This window comes from Macrotis lagotis, chromosome X (assembly GCF_037893015.1).
Source record: "Macrotis lagotis isolate mMagLag1 chromosome X, bilby.v1.9.chrom.fasta, whole genome shotgun sequence".
Taxonomy (NCBI): Eukaryota; Metazoa; Chordata; class Mammalia; order Peramelemorphia; family Peramelidae; genus Macrotis; species Macrotis lagotis.
The window spans coordinates 646,278,967-646,295,083 of record NC_133666.1 but is presented as its reverse complement, the minus strand read 5'-3'; the positions used below and the strand labels follow the sequence as shown (position 1 = coordinate 646,295,083).

General features: G+C 37.3%; 1 protein-coding gene across 2 annotated transcripts in view; it reads right to left on the bottom strand.

Moving 5' to 3' along the window:
* GNG7 (G protein subunit gamma 7) overlaps nucleotides 1-16,117 on the bottom strand; it is a 393,869-nt gene that overhangs the window by 43,162 nt on the left and 334,590 nt on the right. The window contains exon 5 of one of the 2 annotated variants that reach the window (XM_074204607.1): nucleotides 12,673-12,741. The exons of the other annotated variant lie outside the window; for it this stretch is intronic. The gene's annotated coding sequence lies outside the window, so the exon portion shown is untranslated. The remainder of the gene's footprint in view (nucleotides 1-12,672; nucleotides 12,742-16,117) is intronic. 2 annotated transcript variants of the gene reach the window in all.

The window sequence follows — 16,117 nt, the reverse complement described above, 5'->3', positions numbered from 1 at the left end:
CTGGAAAAAAAAGAGGTTTTCTCATATGGCTCCAACTGTAGGTCGGCACCTTAGAGTCTTCTCCAGAAAGGCTTGTAAGGGCAAAAACTTCCTCACAATTTAGGCACAAGGTACAAACTCCACCCAAAAGGGTGATTTCCAGCCAGTCAGGAAATTATTACAGTAAAAAACAAAAATGCTGGTGATCCCCCCGGTCTCTAAATTCCCGGCATATTTCTCATAGTTGGGAACAAGCCACTCCCAAACTGCTAGATAAACTGACATCTGAGCAACTGCTGGAGCTGTTTTCTTCCCCAAAAGAAAAGAAAGAATGCAATTTCAACGGATGTTTCTGCAAGTTGGCTGATCTGGGTGCGTAAAGCAAAAAGAATGTTAACTATGCAGCCTGTGATGCTGAGGCAATAGTTTCATTGCTCAAATCCCTGAAACTGAACTAAGTGACAGTCTCCACGACATAGTCTTCTTCTTACAGAAGTCAAAAGGAACCAGCTTGGGCATGATTGGTGGGGAATCCCTTCCTTGCCTTATTTTTTTCAGCTGCAAAATAAAGCCCCTTCTCATTCTGCTAATCTCTGCTCTGATAGTGAGTAGGCAAGTCAAATTCTCTTCTGATCCTTACTCTTCTCACCTATAAAATGAAGATAATACAACTAGTCCTTCCTGCTTCCCAGGGTTATGAAGAAAGTGCTTACAGTCTGTAAAGGAGCAGAGAAGTGTGGTCTATCATCATTAATGTTATTGCTAAGCTCCCTGACTGGTCTGACATCCTATGATTTCTTTCTTTTTTTTTTTTAGATTTTTGCAAGGCAAATGGGGTTAAGTGGCTTGCCCAAGGCCACACAGCTAGATAATTATTAAGTGTCTGAGGCTGGATTTGAACCCAGGTCCTCCTGGCTCCAGGGCCTGTGCTTTATCCACTGCACCACCTAGCCATCCCCATCCTATGATTTCTTATCCAGTTTTGTTTACTACCAGGTGCTAGGGAAAGTAGGGAATATAGGATGAAAAAGACCTGGTCATTGCTCCAATAAGGTTTCTAGTCTAATCAGGGAGATTAAAAAAATTCAGATGGAACTTGGTAAAAATAAGCTATCAGCTTCTGGAAGATAATATAGAACAACCTAATTATCCCCTTCTTTTGAACTTATAGCCTTATGTTAGAAATAACATAAGATCACTTGTCATCAAAATGCTTCAATCACATTCCCTAGACTATGTTGTCTATTAAGGAAAGTAATATAAATTCAATAGAATGATTTCAAAGAGTACACCTCCATTAACCAGGAAAAACATCACCCAATTAATCAAGACAGGATTAAAGAGAGATAAAGTAATAGAGTTTCAGAATTGAGTGAGAAAAGAGAAATTATCTCTTTGGCCTTCTAAATCCTATTCTTCAATATCATCCACTTAGCAAGCTGTTTGCTTCTTTAGAGAAGTCATGTTCAAGGTCCCAAAGTGAGATAAAGGCAGAGGTAGGACTAGAACTTATCTTCTGAATTTTAGGATCATAGAATTCCAAAACTGGAACTTAAATCATGAGTCCAGGCTGCAACAATCCTAATAAATTGCTCTCCAGTTATTGTAATGAATTTCTGTTCCATATTCTTTCTAACCCACCAAACTTCTTGGATTTTCCTATGCCAACATAATCGAAAAGTAAATCTGTCCTAGGTAAATCTCTGGTTGCAGATGCCAGGTCTATGCTGATTTTATGAAGAGTCTGCTCTTCTCAAATCTCCTAATTAAGGTAGGCAATCAACTCCCAGTGGCTAGAGAAGCTGGGAAGGAATTTCCATGCAGTAATGGGCCCTATGAGCAAAATGTTCCTGACTATGAGTCAACTCCATTGGAAGGTGGGCTCAGAGAGGAAGTGGGGGAAAATCTGGCAAGTGAGTGTGCATCCTTTCGGTAGCTACAATGATTATCTTATGCTTTGTTGGCACAGAGAGAGGCTGGGAGGGTGATGGCATTGATGCCTTGTCTCTGGGAAAGACAAAAGCAGGCTCCGTCTTTCTTTAAAACTTCCTGAGCTAGTAGCCTTTCAGTTGAATGAGCTATTGAAGTTTTTTCCTCCAAATGCAGCAACCTCCCAACCCTCAAAAAAAAAGGAAGGAAAAAAATCCCAACAGCTCAACATTGAATTTCTATGGCTGGACAAACAATATTGAGTGAGAAAATGCAAGCTCTTTTCATGGTTAAGGGCTGTGTGACTGCCTGTCATGGAATAGTGGAAAGAGCTGTAGCCTGGAAGTCTAGGTTGTAGGCCTGGTTTTATGAAAAACTTGTAATGTGGTTCTGGGCAAGTCATTTGCCTGCTCTTGTTAAATGATGCCTAGTGATTTATGTAGGAATTAAAATAATACTTCCAAAGAAAACTAGGAAATATCTCTAGGGTTTACTGAGTTATGGGAAGGAATCTTATGGACCCAGAAACAAGAGTGGTTCAGAGGGTCAAAGACTTTTAGACCTAGGAAGGAGAGGACTTAGCTCCTTAGATCTGAAGCCTATGGAGGTCATGACTTCCATAATCATTTGGGTAAGTAGCATAGAAGAACTTCTGTTTGTCCTTTGGAAGAGGACCAATGACAATCATAGGTGATGACTTGCACATGAATTGGACTTAAGTGAGGTAGAGTTGCACAAAGTCATTAGTCTTTCTCTTTCAGTTTGATGGCAAGACAAAAGTCAAGGTGATTGATGGCCTGGGATGCAGTGGATGATAGAATCTTTTTTCAATGCCTGACCAAGCCCTAAGCACCTGCTTTAGCCACCTTCATGGCCATTGGAATAAACTGGATGCCTGACCCAAGCACTGAAGTACAGTGGGATGAGTGTAAAAGATTGACTCTAAATCTAATACTCTCTTCAGATGTTATTCTGCCCCTGGTGTGGTCATTCAAGTCAATCCAATAAGTACCTATTAAGTGCCTGCTAGATGTATGGCACTGTGCTAGGTATTGGAGTTACAAAGATAAAGTGAAAAATAGTCCATGCCACTCAGGAACTTAGAAAATTCACAACTGTTACTTTTTTATGAGAAGCAAACAGCTTGCTAAGTGGATGATGTTGAAGAATAGGATTTAGACTTCTGGATCATGGTTTAAGAAGAAGGAAAGACAATTTTTTGATTAGGGATGGAATGCATCTATTGAGGCTAGGAGGAATATATTTGCTTAAAAACTTGTGGATCTTATAAAAAAAGCTTAAAACTAAAAATGAAGAAAGGAGAAAAGGGATCACATATAACTTCTAAGGTAGATAAAGTCCAGAGATAGATGATATGATATAGGAAGAACTGCAATTAGAAATGCCAAGTATTTCTGAGGTGACAATGTCCACTATAAGGGATAGTAGTAATATTTCTGGGTTCACATGACTGCACAGAGTGTGGATAATTGAACCATTACTCATTCTAGGTGCACTACTAAGCCCTGGGAGAAAAAGACAAAAATGAAACAATCCTTTCCTTCAAAGAACTTATATTTTATTGGGTAGAAATAATGTGTACATAGATAAAAGCTACAAATTAATTTTGGGGGACAGAAAGCACTGACTACTGGGCCCCCCAAAAGGCCTCCTGGTGGAGGAGAGAATTAAGTTAAACTCTGAAGGACATCGGAGATTCTGAAAAAGTACTTTCTAGGTTCTGCAAATTCATAAAGATGGAAAATGGGACAGCAAACAGGCAAGTTTGGTTGGAAAGTAAAGTTCATAATGAAGAATGATGTTCAATAAATCTTGGGAAGGTGGGTAATAGCCAGGTTACAAAGGACTTTATTTTTTTTTGTTTATTTTTTTTTGCAAGGCAAATGGGGTTAAGAGGCTTGCCCAAGGCCACACAGCTAGGTGTAAGTATTAAGTATCTGAGACCGGATTTGAACCCAGGTACTCCTGACTCCAGGGCTGATGCTTTATCCACTATGCCACCCAGCTGCCCCTACAAAGGATTTTAAATGCTTGTAGTTTGTGTCTTACTTTAGAAGCAAAAGGAAATCACTAGAGTGTTCTGAGCAGGGGGAGTTGACATGACTATATATATGTGTTAGAAATCTTAGTTTGGGAACTGTATGAATACAGAGAGGAAAGCCTGGAGTTGAAAGATCAATTAATTAAAACCATTACAGCAATCCAGACAAGAAGTAATGAGCGTGGAACTAGGAGACCAAGAGGTTGGGGATATCTGAGCAAACACTGACACAGACTAGTACCTTTCCTAAGGAAACCAATGTAAAGTAATTGCTGCAATGTATTGACTTATGGAGCCTAGAAACTGCTTCAGTGAGCTAACATTTGACCTCCTTGACAAGTAGAGATGTAGCAACCAAGACTTGTTTAGACTATGGGGCAGTTAGGTGGCAAAGTGGACAGAGCACTGGACCTGGAATCAGGAGAACCTGAGTTCAAATATGGCCTCAGACACTTAATTACCTAGCTATGTGACCTTGGACAAGTCATTTAACCCTACTGCCTTGCCAAAACAACAACAACAACAACAAACAAAACAAAAGCCATAAAAGACTGTTTTAGACTATAAATTCATTTGTAAAATCTTATGCAGAAAGATGGTAGACAGCCCGTGCCATTTCCTAGAAAAAACATTTTCTGATCCCCATAGTTATCAATGCACTCTACCTCCTCACATTATTATATATATATATATATATATTTTTTTTTAATTGTTTACACATTATATCCCCCCCCCCCCAAAAGCATAAGTTTCTTGATGGAAGAGATGATTTTTCATTCAGATTTTGTTTTCCTGGAGTCAGTGTTTGTTCTTCATAGCTTGACTGCCTAGTCTTCTTATACATTACTTATTCCTAGTACTTTACAGTCTAGTTTAGCTGGTCTTTTTTACTGCCCCTTATACACTAATTATTTTTCATTTGCCATTCAGGTACTTTTGTACTGGCTGTCTACTTTGCCTAAAAGACACTCCCTCTTTATTATTGATTTTTTCAAGACAACTCAAATGTGTTCTTCTGCAGGAGGTCTTTCCTGATCCCCACTCTGATTCCAGTGCCCTTCCACTTGAGGCTACTTGTACCTGCATGTACAAATAAATATATGTATGATGCCCTTCCTTTGGAAACATAAATTCCTTGAAGGAAGAGATGTCTTTATAACCATAGTACTTAGCATAATACTTGGAACACAGTAAATGCTTAATAAATGTTGGTTGATTATCTATGGTAGATATTTCATAAGTGACTGTTGTACCATTCTGGACAGGCAGCTGTAATTGACCAATAAAGAATTTTGGAGGAGAAACAACATAAAGGATATTATTAGAGGAATGTATGACTAGAAGGAAGTGATCCAGTTATACAGCTGGATAAAAAATAAATGGCACCTGATGGTGACTTTCTGGGTCATGTGACCAACAAGATCTAGGCCTAGATCCTTTCTCCAATTCTTATGACCTCTTAATCTTCTCCAAAATAGGTATTTTGTGCAAAAGATAAAGCAATCTCAGCTGTTTCCACAGTCTAGGTAAGAAACTTTTTTAACTTTTAAAAAAGTTTTTCATTTATTTATGGCAATGGGGGGGATTAAGTGACTTGCCCAAGGTCACACAGCTAGGTAATTATTAGATGTCTGAGGTCATATTTGAACTCAGATCCTCCTGACTCCAGGGCCAGTGCTCATCCACTCATCTAAGAAACTTTAAGAAAATAACAACTTGATGAACCAATAGCAGAGAAGGTTAATCTCAACTCCCTAGCTTGATTCCCGGGCCCCTTCCTCCCTCACTTGCCATGAGATTGGGCCCTCTGATGCCTAGCTGCTCAGCCAGAGAACTGAGGAAGGGAGTCAAATCTGAAGCAAAGAGGACTGGCATCCAGCTAGGGGCAGTCCTATCTCCCCAGAAGTCACTTGCCAGAGACTTGCACCAGTGAAATGTGAACTGCCCATGTGGGAGGAAATTGAGAAAGCTTTGAGGTCCAGCTCATGAGGAAACTGCCAGCAAGGGAGAAGGAGTAAGAAAGGAAGAATATAAGGGAAAAAAGATTGAAATTAACCAAAGATCTTAAAAGGAAAACAATTAAAATAAGGCCTTAACAGAAGCAGATAAACAATCAGGGAGGATATTAATAACAGAAGAGAATATAAAATGAGACAATCTAAAATGAGTCCAGATATCAATGAACACATGTTACAAGACAAAAGAAAATGAATCAACACCCAGTGGGACTTGTGGATTCTCATGAGAATATGGAATGACAGCAGGATGTTCTTTTCTCCTTCCCCCTCGCCATCCCCAACATTCCATCTCCCACTTTGTACATTTGAGCAAGATATCTCCCATGTCTAGACTTTTTTCCCTCTTTACTACCAGCCTGGAAGCTAACTATTAATTCATCTATTATCTTTCCTTCTCCCTCCATGACCAGCCTATCTCTTTTTCTGGCTATCATACAACTTTATAATACATCTTTCATAACACTTCTTGCACACAGTTTGTTATTGGTAACATATGGCAACTTATTTATGCTCACTATATTTCTCCATTGGCATTTGGATCACTTTTGTAATTCTGATTTTCCATATATGTATTTTCCTTGATTGTAGCTAAAAGGTGAACCTGTCAGCAATTCTTCACTTCACCTTTGCACTTCTTTTTGTCTTTGTTTTCATTTAGATTAAGGGCAGTGGAGACACATTGACCTAGGAGTCAGGAGAACAGGAATTTGAATCCAGCCTCAGACACTCGACTCTTATTGACTGTGTGACCCTGGACAATTCATTTATCCCTGATTGTCTCATCCAGGGCCATCTCCAGTTGTACTGATTCATATCTAGCCATTGGACTCAGATGACTCCAGAGGAGAAAGTGAGGCTGGCGACTTAGCGTAACAGCCCTCACTCAAATCCAATACATGTGCTTGACATGGTATCCCTTTCCTGATGTCATGGTCTTCGAAATTTAGATTAAGAATATCAGGATGGATACAAGTCATTCCTCCAATAACATGTTGATTCCTTGGTAACTGAATAAGGATACTATGTTGAGCACCAAACACTGAATGTTATAGACAATGTTAAAATTCAGAACTTGTTAGCAGCTCTCTGTTCCTTTTCCCTTCACTTCTGCTACTCTTGATGTCAAAGCACAAGGATGTGGGCCATCTGCATTTTTCTTAGTTTCATGGGTTGCATGACCAAAGAACCAATAGCTGATCTGTTCGGTCTACTACAAGTCTCTTGGCTAGGCTGGCCCTCAGAAAGCAGCTTGCTGCTGAGCTTGTACTTGAAGGCTCTCCAGCAGGGCAGACTCTGTGAGCTTGAAGAACTCAGTGTTTCCTCCATGCCTCAATGAATACATATGATATCCATTTAATAAATATCTACTGAATTGAAATATTTGTCTGTCTATGTTGGTGGCTTTTCCAAGAGGTTAGAAATCTACTCATTAGGGATATTGTGCACCGTGTTCCTATTCCTGAAGTAGGGTTTTTGGAGATGAAGGTATATAGTGAGAGTAATGCAAAAACAAAAAAAAAGAAAACAGAATAGAATGTTAATGAAATGTTTCAAAATACAAAGAAGAAAGTCAGAAAGGGACACAGACAATAAGGGGAGTGTTGGTGCTACTGTGTTAAATTTAAATATACCTTAAAAATCCAAGTTGTATGTAATAGGTTTGTGATTTCATATATATAAATTTCTTTTTTCAGTTCTCATATATGAGGATGGTTATTTTTATTGATATTTAAATTCATAATAAAAATAAAATGTATGTATTTAAAAAGTTAAAGAAAAAAGGAAACTGATATTCAAAATCCAGCTACTCTGAGTATAAAGTGACTGTTAACATTTCATTCATACTACCTAAGTCACGGGGCCTTTATGAATATCAAATTAGAGAACTAAAGTGAAAGTATTTTTTTACAGTAAAATCTTGACATAAATGTTAGCTATTATATTGTTGTTGCTATTATTGTTAATAATAACACCAATAACACTAAGCTATTAAAACAGTGTAGGTAGAATAATTAGTCTTAGAACTAGCTTGGTGGCAACTGGAGTAAGTAGAGTGGAAGAAGCTGACTTGAAATCAAGTCAAAATTTGCATCTCTAAAACAATCACTGGTCTTAGTTCCACTTTCTAAGTTCAAGTAGAAAAACTCTTCCCTATGACAGACGGAGACAGTTTGGATGGCTGAATCAATGATGACAGACAAAAGAGAGAAGGTAGAGCCTCTTATTTTGCCTGTTCTCTTGCCAAGGAGAGTGATTTTCAGACTAGTAAAGTTTGTTGAGATACAGCAAACACTGTTGTTGAAGGGAAAACAAGCAATGCTTTGCTGTTCCAGGCTGGGCTGGGAAAGTAGTAGGTGTGGGAACAGGGGATGAATAGTTAATAAAACAGGATAAGTTAAAAAAAAGACTTTTTCCTCAGGGTGATTGTGAAAGACACAGGGGAAGAATTCTTTTACCCAAATCTCATCTGAATCTTCTTTCCCATAGCTTGATTTAGACTAAGTAGTTTATGAATTCTATTAACTGAAACATTTAATATTATCTTTAGGGGGATAGTCTTGTCTCTATACCCAAAATGCTTTTTCTTGGCATCATTACTATCTATTATGAGTAGTACAAATGTAACTTGGTCTATAGAAATTAAAAAAATTCAGAAATGTAAAAACTCTAGAGCAAGGGTTTTTCCCCTTTCCCTTCACACTTTTAGCCATTTGCTGAAACCTATGGACCCCTTCTTAGAATAATATTTTAAAATGCAGAGACTAAAATATATAAGATAACAAAGGATACTAATTCTATTGAAATACAGTTCCCTCATTTTCTCTCAAGCTCCATTCATCTTTATATAAAAGTTCATGGAGTCAATTAAGATCTCTTGCTCTAAAGCAGGGGTTTTTTTATTTTTTTTTTTTTTTTTATTTTTTTTTTTTTCTTTTTTTTTTTTTTTTTTATTTTTTTTTTTTTTTAATTTTTTATTTTTTTAATTTTTAATCTTTATTTAATTTTTTTTTTTTTTATTTTTCTTTTTTTTTTTTTTATTTTTTTTTTTTTTTTTTTTTAAATTTTATTTTTTTTTTTTTTTTTTTTTATTTTTTTTTATTTTTTTTAATTATTTTTATTTTTTTTTTTCTTTTTTAAATTTTTTTTTAAAAAGTAAGCTTGGGAAAGAGGAAGGACTGCTTATTTGGGAAAGAGTGGATATGTTCAAATTGTGTCTGAGTTACTTCCTACCTCTCTCAGCTCTCCTTAACTGAGACCACTCCCAATTTATCCCATCAGCAGTTTGTTTATATATAGTTGTAAACTGGTAATCTTCCCCATTAGAATCCTTAAAAGCAGGGATTGTTTGCTTTCCTTTATATCCCAAGTCTGTCACACTAACTGTTCTTAATAGTGACCCTGAGAAAGTCACTTAATGTCTTGGAGTCTCATTTTCTCCCACCTCAGATTCCTCCTTTTTAGAAAAGGCATTTGTAAATACTTCAAAGCATTGCAGTACAGAAAGCCCAGTATAAATCTTAAACCTCTATTTAAGGGGCAGCTAGGTGGTACAGTGGATAGAGCCCTGGAGTCAGGAGTACCTGAGTTCAAATGTGGCCTCAGACACTTAATAATTACCTAGCTGTGTGGCCTTGGGCAAGCCACTTAACCCCATTGCCTTGCAAGGAACAAAAACAACCCCCCCCCCCAAACCCCTTCTACTTAAATCCAAGTTTTTGTTAGAAATATTAGAAGAGGATTTGAAACCAAAAATTTGTAGAATGTTAGAGTAGTCAAATCAAATAATGGATGTGAAAGTGCTTTGTAACAGTATTTAATTGCTATATAAATATCAGCTATGATCATTGTCATGTCATTACTGTAAGTCATGTAGGCCTGGGAAATTCTGGGTTCTAAGGTCCTTTCTAACTCTGTCATTCTATTTTGAATGCTCTCTCCCTGCTCTCTCATTCTTTGTCTTGTGGTGAGAAATCTTAAATTCAAAGGAATAAAGCCCATAAGGCAAGACTTTGCCTGCTACAGGAAGCCCCAAGTCTGCTCCAATCCCAGGACAACAGACTTTTCCAGCAAGGAGAACAAGTAGGACAGAAAGACTATTGCCATGAGAGTACAGGCTGTTCTGCTTACTCCTGAGAGGGTTCTCTATGGGTTTAATTTATAATACAATAAATTGTTATCACCAAGTCCTCTAATTCCAGTCAATTGCTTATTTCATTTTGAGGATTCCTGGATTATATGCAGCAATAGTGGCAGCAGAGGAAGCACAAGTTAATTATTTACCTCCCCCAGTTGCAGAGCTAGGCTTCAGAGGAATGGCTTTGTGCCAGCCTGTTCCCCCTTCCTTTAAGTTTTGAATGACAGTAGGTGCCAGGTGGATTGAGTGCCTTTGGGCCAAAGCCAAAGCCCTTTCAGACAATTACCATCTTTGTCCCCCAAACTATCAGGTAGTGATCAGTTTTCTAGTTTGCTTCATAGCCCCCAGCTGGAGCCACAAGCACACAAAGTTCAATATTTGCATGAGCTTATATTTGCTTTGGCTGTCTATTATGCCTCTGAGATCTCACATTCAAATAACATTTGCTTTGTCTGTCATTCAAGGCTTTCCACAGGCTAGTCTCTATCTACTTTCCCAACCCTATTTCTCACTCCCCTGCATCTCTACCCTAATTCCCTTTCCCAAGCAGAATGGGTTCTTCTACAAACCCTAAATTTGATTTATTCAACTCTATTGTCTTTTTCAGGAAGCAGGGTACAGTGTAGAAAGAATGCTAAATTTGTAGTAAAAAACACCTCAGTTTAGCTCTTCTATCTGTCCCTAAGCAAGTTTGTGGATTTGGGTGTCAGTGTTTTGGGTTTCAGTTTGCTCATTTGCTAAATAAAAAAGTTAGACTAGATCAAGAGTTCATTTCAATTCAGGGTCTGTAAAATTGTTTTTGATACTTTGATATCTATATTTTAATAGTATATGTATTTTATTGGATGGATTTAAAAATCTAATTCTGAGAAGGTATCCACAGATTTTACCAGACTGTCCAAGGGGTCCATGTTACTAAAAAACTTCTGAGAACCCCTGAGCTAGGAAATTCAGAAAGTTTCTTCTGACTTCAAGTCCTATAATCCACTACTCTAAACCAGAAAATTCAAAAAGGAATAAATTACCAAAGAAGTTAGCTCAGAATATTACAAATTGAATCCAAAAATGGAAGTTTTTAAATAAATAGAAGCTGAGAGATATTAAAAGATCCTAACACAAAAACACAAAGTAGAGGAAAATTTGGCAGAAGAGAAACAAAAGACAACAATGTTGAATTAATATATACATTTGAAACAAGTCAAAGGAATTGATCTTGAAGACAGGAGACATTGAGAGAGGAGGCATAGAAATAACTTAAGAACCTAGGTCTTAAGACACGTGGATAAATAAAAAAAATCTGAAAAATCTTAAAATAAGACAAATATTATGATTCAGGAAATAACACTAGAAAACCATCTAGAACTTCTGTAAACAAAAAAGCAAAGATTAAGAGAATCCATAGAGTTTTTCAGAAAAAAATTATGCTTGAAAAGCACTTCAGAGTGATCATGTCCTATATAATTTCAAAATTTCAGAGTTGGAAGGGGCCTCTCTAATCATAGTTCAATCTACACTTGAATTAGAATCCTTCTATAATGTCTTCAACAAATGGCTATAAACTACTCTGGCAGGAAGACTTTCCAAAGAAGAGGAAATCTACCATCTCCCCAGGAATTCCTTGGGGGTTTCAGTTCCACTCTTCTACTTTTGTGAACAGCTCTAGTTTGTTCTAATATGAACTCTAAAACTATTCTACCCATTGGTCCTAGTTCTATCTTTGACCCTTCCTGCTACCATGTCTCTCTTTTAGTGTTTTCTTCTCTAGGTTGATCCAATTCCAATCCCACACACTACCTTTTCATCAGTCTAATCCTTGAATGGCATTTATCCAGCTCTCACCCAGTTTTAGTTGCCCTCTTCTGAATTTGTTTCAAACCTGTCTACATAATTTCTGGAATGTGATAATCAGAATGAACATTTTATAGGCAGAAGTGACAGGACTGGAGCAGAATATAGAGAATTATCTCTGCTCTCCATCTTGATAGGGCCATTCCAAATGCAACTTAGGCTAATGGTTGTTTTTTTTGTGATATGTCACACTGTAGTCCACTAAACTCCCCAGATTTTTTCAAAGAAACTATTGTTTAGATGTATCTCTCCCACATAAATGTACTTTAATTGATCTCTATTACATTTCATCTTAATAAGTTTGGCCATTATTCTTCAGCTCTGTCAAGATCTTTTCAGGTGTAAACTCTGACCCCAAAGAGCTATCTATCCTTTCCAGGGCTGTCATCTGCAAATTCAACAAGCATTCTATCTATATATGCCTTTGTTCAACTAATTGATAAAAGTGTTGAACAGCCCAGGGTCAGGAGAAATCAGGGATAAGAAAATGGGGCTGAAACACTTCCAAGCTGTGTGACTGAACAAGTAAGTTCCTCTTTCAGTTCCTCAGTTTACTTGTAGGAGGGCAACACTAATACTACTGCCTCCAGGGGTATAGCAAAAGACAAAGGAGAAACTACTAGAAAAATGTAGTATTGTTAATCATTAATCATAATAATGTACTTTTATTAGAATTATTACTAAAGATGATGATGACGTACCTTTTTTCTTTTCTATTCCGTGTTCTATGGTACCATCACATCAAAAGCTTTAGAAATCTCTTGGATTTTCTGGTCAAGGTAGGGAAGTAGATAGGTAGGTGGGAAGAAGGAAAGCAGTCAGGAAGGAAGAAAGCCTTAGTCAGTACTTTCCAAATATTATCTAATTTACCTATTTATCCTAAACTTTTAAAACACTACAAAAGTAGAGTTATGTTAAGCTTAGCTCTAGGCTTAGGCCCTGTAGACTTTCTCTTGTTTGTGGGTCCATTTCAGGTATTTGTATTAGCTCTCCACCGCAAGGCTCAATAGCAAGACTGTTTAAAGAATCGACAAAGGCAACTTGGTGGTTGCTCAGAGTAGAAGAAAACCCCATTGTATTCAGTCAGAGTAGAGCTGCTTATGGTTTCAGAACAACAGTCAAACCTTGCAGTCTCAGGAGTTAGGAGTTCACTTCCAAGTTTGAAGCCTTGAACCAGAACTAACATATTCAGAAGTCAAAATTCCCCAGGTCCATGGCCTCTGGGGTAAGTCTGGTATTACTAGAAGCATCCTTGAACTTGGAGTCTAAGAATCACTTGGGTTCAAGTCTTGTTTCTGGCTCATAATGCTTGTTTTTACCCTGTAGGCCAATTCAGTTCACTTCTCTGGACTTCACTTTCCTCATCTCTAAAATGGGGGTTTTACATGTCACTAAACTACCTGACAGCATTGTTATGGGGGAAATGCTTTGTAAACTGTAAAGTGTTGTAGAAATAGGATCAGTTGGAACTACTGACTGAATTTCATGCCATATTCTTACTGTAGCCTAGCTTTCTCCTTTAGGCCCCTTAAACCAAAGGTCCTCTTCTGTCCTCCAGTACTTTTCAGAGGGTCACAAGTTAAAAGAATCTAGAATTAGAAGGAACTTTGGCAATTATCCAACCCAACACAATATTTTTGGGAACTCAAGAGGTCATGCTTCTAGTAATCAGCAGAATTGAGAAACAAACTCAGGTTTTCTAATCCCATCTAAAGTTCTTGCCACTCCAACTCCAATCCACCAAGCTGTATGAGAGCTTTAAGGTACTATATAATGTTGGGAGTAGGGATCATGTCACCACTAAAGAAGTGGAAGATTGATTTTTTCCTGAGCTATATATTTTAGCATATTGATAGAAGTCTACAGCACTATCCTAGAGGCATTGCTAACAACCTACTTATGAAGAATGACAACATTGTATGTGCTTGCTAAAGATGAATGTTAGCTGTCAAGTTAGCTGTCACTCAGACTACTGCAAACCCCTCTAAACACCCTCTACCCAGAGCCAGTCCTCCAGGCCATTCTATACTATTGACTCTTGAAATGCCAGTCCAAAATTCAGCTCTTTTTCTGTGTCTGTGTTGCAAACACTCCTTCTATAGGTCCCCATTGCTTAGCTTGGCTCAAGTCTTAAAGACCTGGACTCGAGTCTTCCATGATCTGGCTGCAATCTGCCTATTTAGTCTTATTTCCAACTGACTTATCCTAACTTTATATACTTTACCAAACCAGATGATTCATCATCTTTGATCTCGTACTCAATGCTTTTGTCTATCAGGCTCTCTATACCAGGAAATATCATCATCATCATCATCATCATCATGCCTTTCAGCCTTGACATTTGGTGCTTTAAATTCCTCCTTTTTTATGTTATACATATGCAGTCATGCAAAATATATTTGCATATAAGTCAGGTCTTGAAAGAAAACACAGACCTTCAACCTCCTCTAACAAAAGTTAAAAAAAAAATCACAGTCCCCCACTCTGCCAAAAAACCCTAGAAAAATAAAGTTTTAAAAAAGTATGCTTCTATCTGCATTCATATTCCATCAGTTCTGATTTTTTTCCAGTATAAGTCCTTCAGATAAGAATAGCTAATTCATTCATGGTTGATTATCATTCAATATTGCTATTACTGTGTACAATGTTTTTCTGGTTTTGCTCACTTTACTCTGTATCAATTCATGTAAATCTTTCCAGGTTTTTTTTGAAACCGAAGTCTTATCATTTCTTATAGCATAATTGTATTCCACCATAATCATATTCCATTACTTTTTTTCAACTACTCCCCAACTGATGGGTTCCCTTCAATTTCCAATTCTTTGCAACCATAAAAAGAGCTGCTATAAATAGTTTTATATATAGATTTTTTTTTTCTTTTTGGTAATTTTTTGGGGATACAGATCTAGCAGTGGTATTGCAGTGTCAAAGAATATGCACAGTTTTATAGCCCTTTGGACAGTTCCAAATTATTCTCCAAAAATGCTGGATCCAATTTTCCCACATTCCCTCCAATATTTGTCATTTTCCTTTTCTGTCATAGCAGACCATCTAATAGATGTGAAATGGTACCTGAGTTGTTTTAATTTGCATTTTTCTAATCGATAGTGATTTAGGGTATTTTTTCAGATGCCAATAGATAAGTTTGATTTCTTCATCTGAAAACCATCTATCTGTTCATATCCTCTGTCCATTTAAAAATTAGGGAATGACTTGTATTCAGATAAATTTGATTCACTTATCTTTAATCTTTATGAAAGAAATTAAGTTCCCCCTTTTACTCTGGGAAATCTGTGCATCTATAACAACTCTAGGGGTTTTTGGATGCTGGAGCAAAGTTTGAAAAGATTCTAGATCTGGATCTATGTTAAACTGCTAAAATCTCCAACTACTGAAATACTGCCATTATAACCTAGATCATTTCTTATCTCTTTATATGATCACAGGATTCAGAGCTAACAGGGATCTTATATTACCTACTTTCCTGGATTTTTACAAATGTGGAAACTGAGGCAAGAGAGAAGAAATGACTTGCCCAAGGGGTCACAGAAAGACAGAATGGATAAGTGTTCAGGACCTGGAGTCAGGAACACCTGGGTTCAAATCCTACCATACAGCTTAACTGTGTGACCTTGGAAAAGTCACTTAAACTCTTTGTGCCTCTGTGTCCTCATTTGTAGATTGAGAATTTTCCTTACAGCCTAAATCTATACTCACAAAGGTGGTAGATCTATAATTTTTTTTTTTTTAGGTTTTTGCAAGGCAAATGGGGTTAAGTGCCTTGCCCAGGTCCACACAGTTAGGTAATTATTAAGTGCCTGAGGTCGGATTTGAACTCAGGTACTTCTGACTTCAGGGCTGGTGCTCTATCCACTGCACCACCTAGCCGCCCCTAGATCTATGATTTGAACCCAGGACTGTGCTCTCCCTCATTTGATCTTACCTGGCTGGTATTTCTTATATTCTAATTTGTATTATTCCTATGTGACCTGATTAAGCTTCAGGAGGTCTGTTTCATTCCCCTTTATGTCCTCCTAGAGTTCAGCATATATGAAGATAAGCACACAGTAGGCATTCAGTAAATGTTTGTAGAGGCACCAATCTTACAACTCACTTTCTAGAAATGTAAATCATGTTGTTAACACA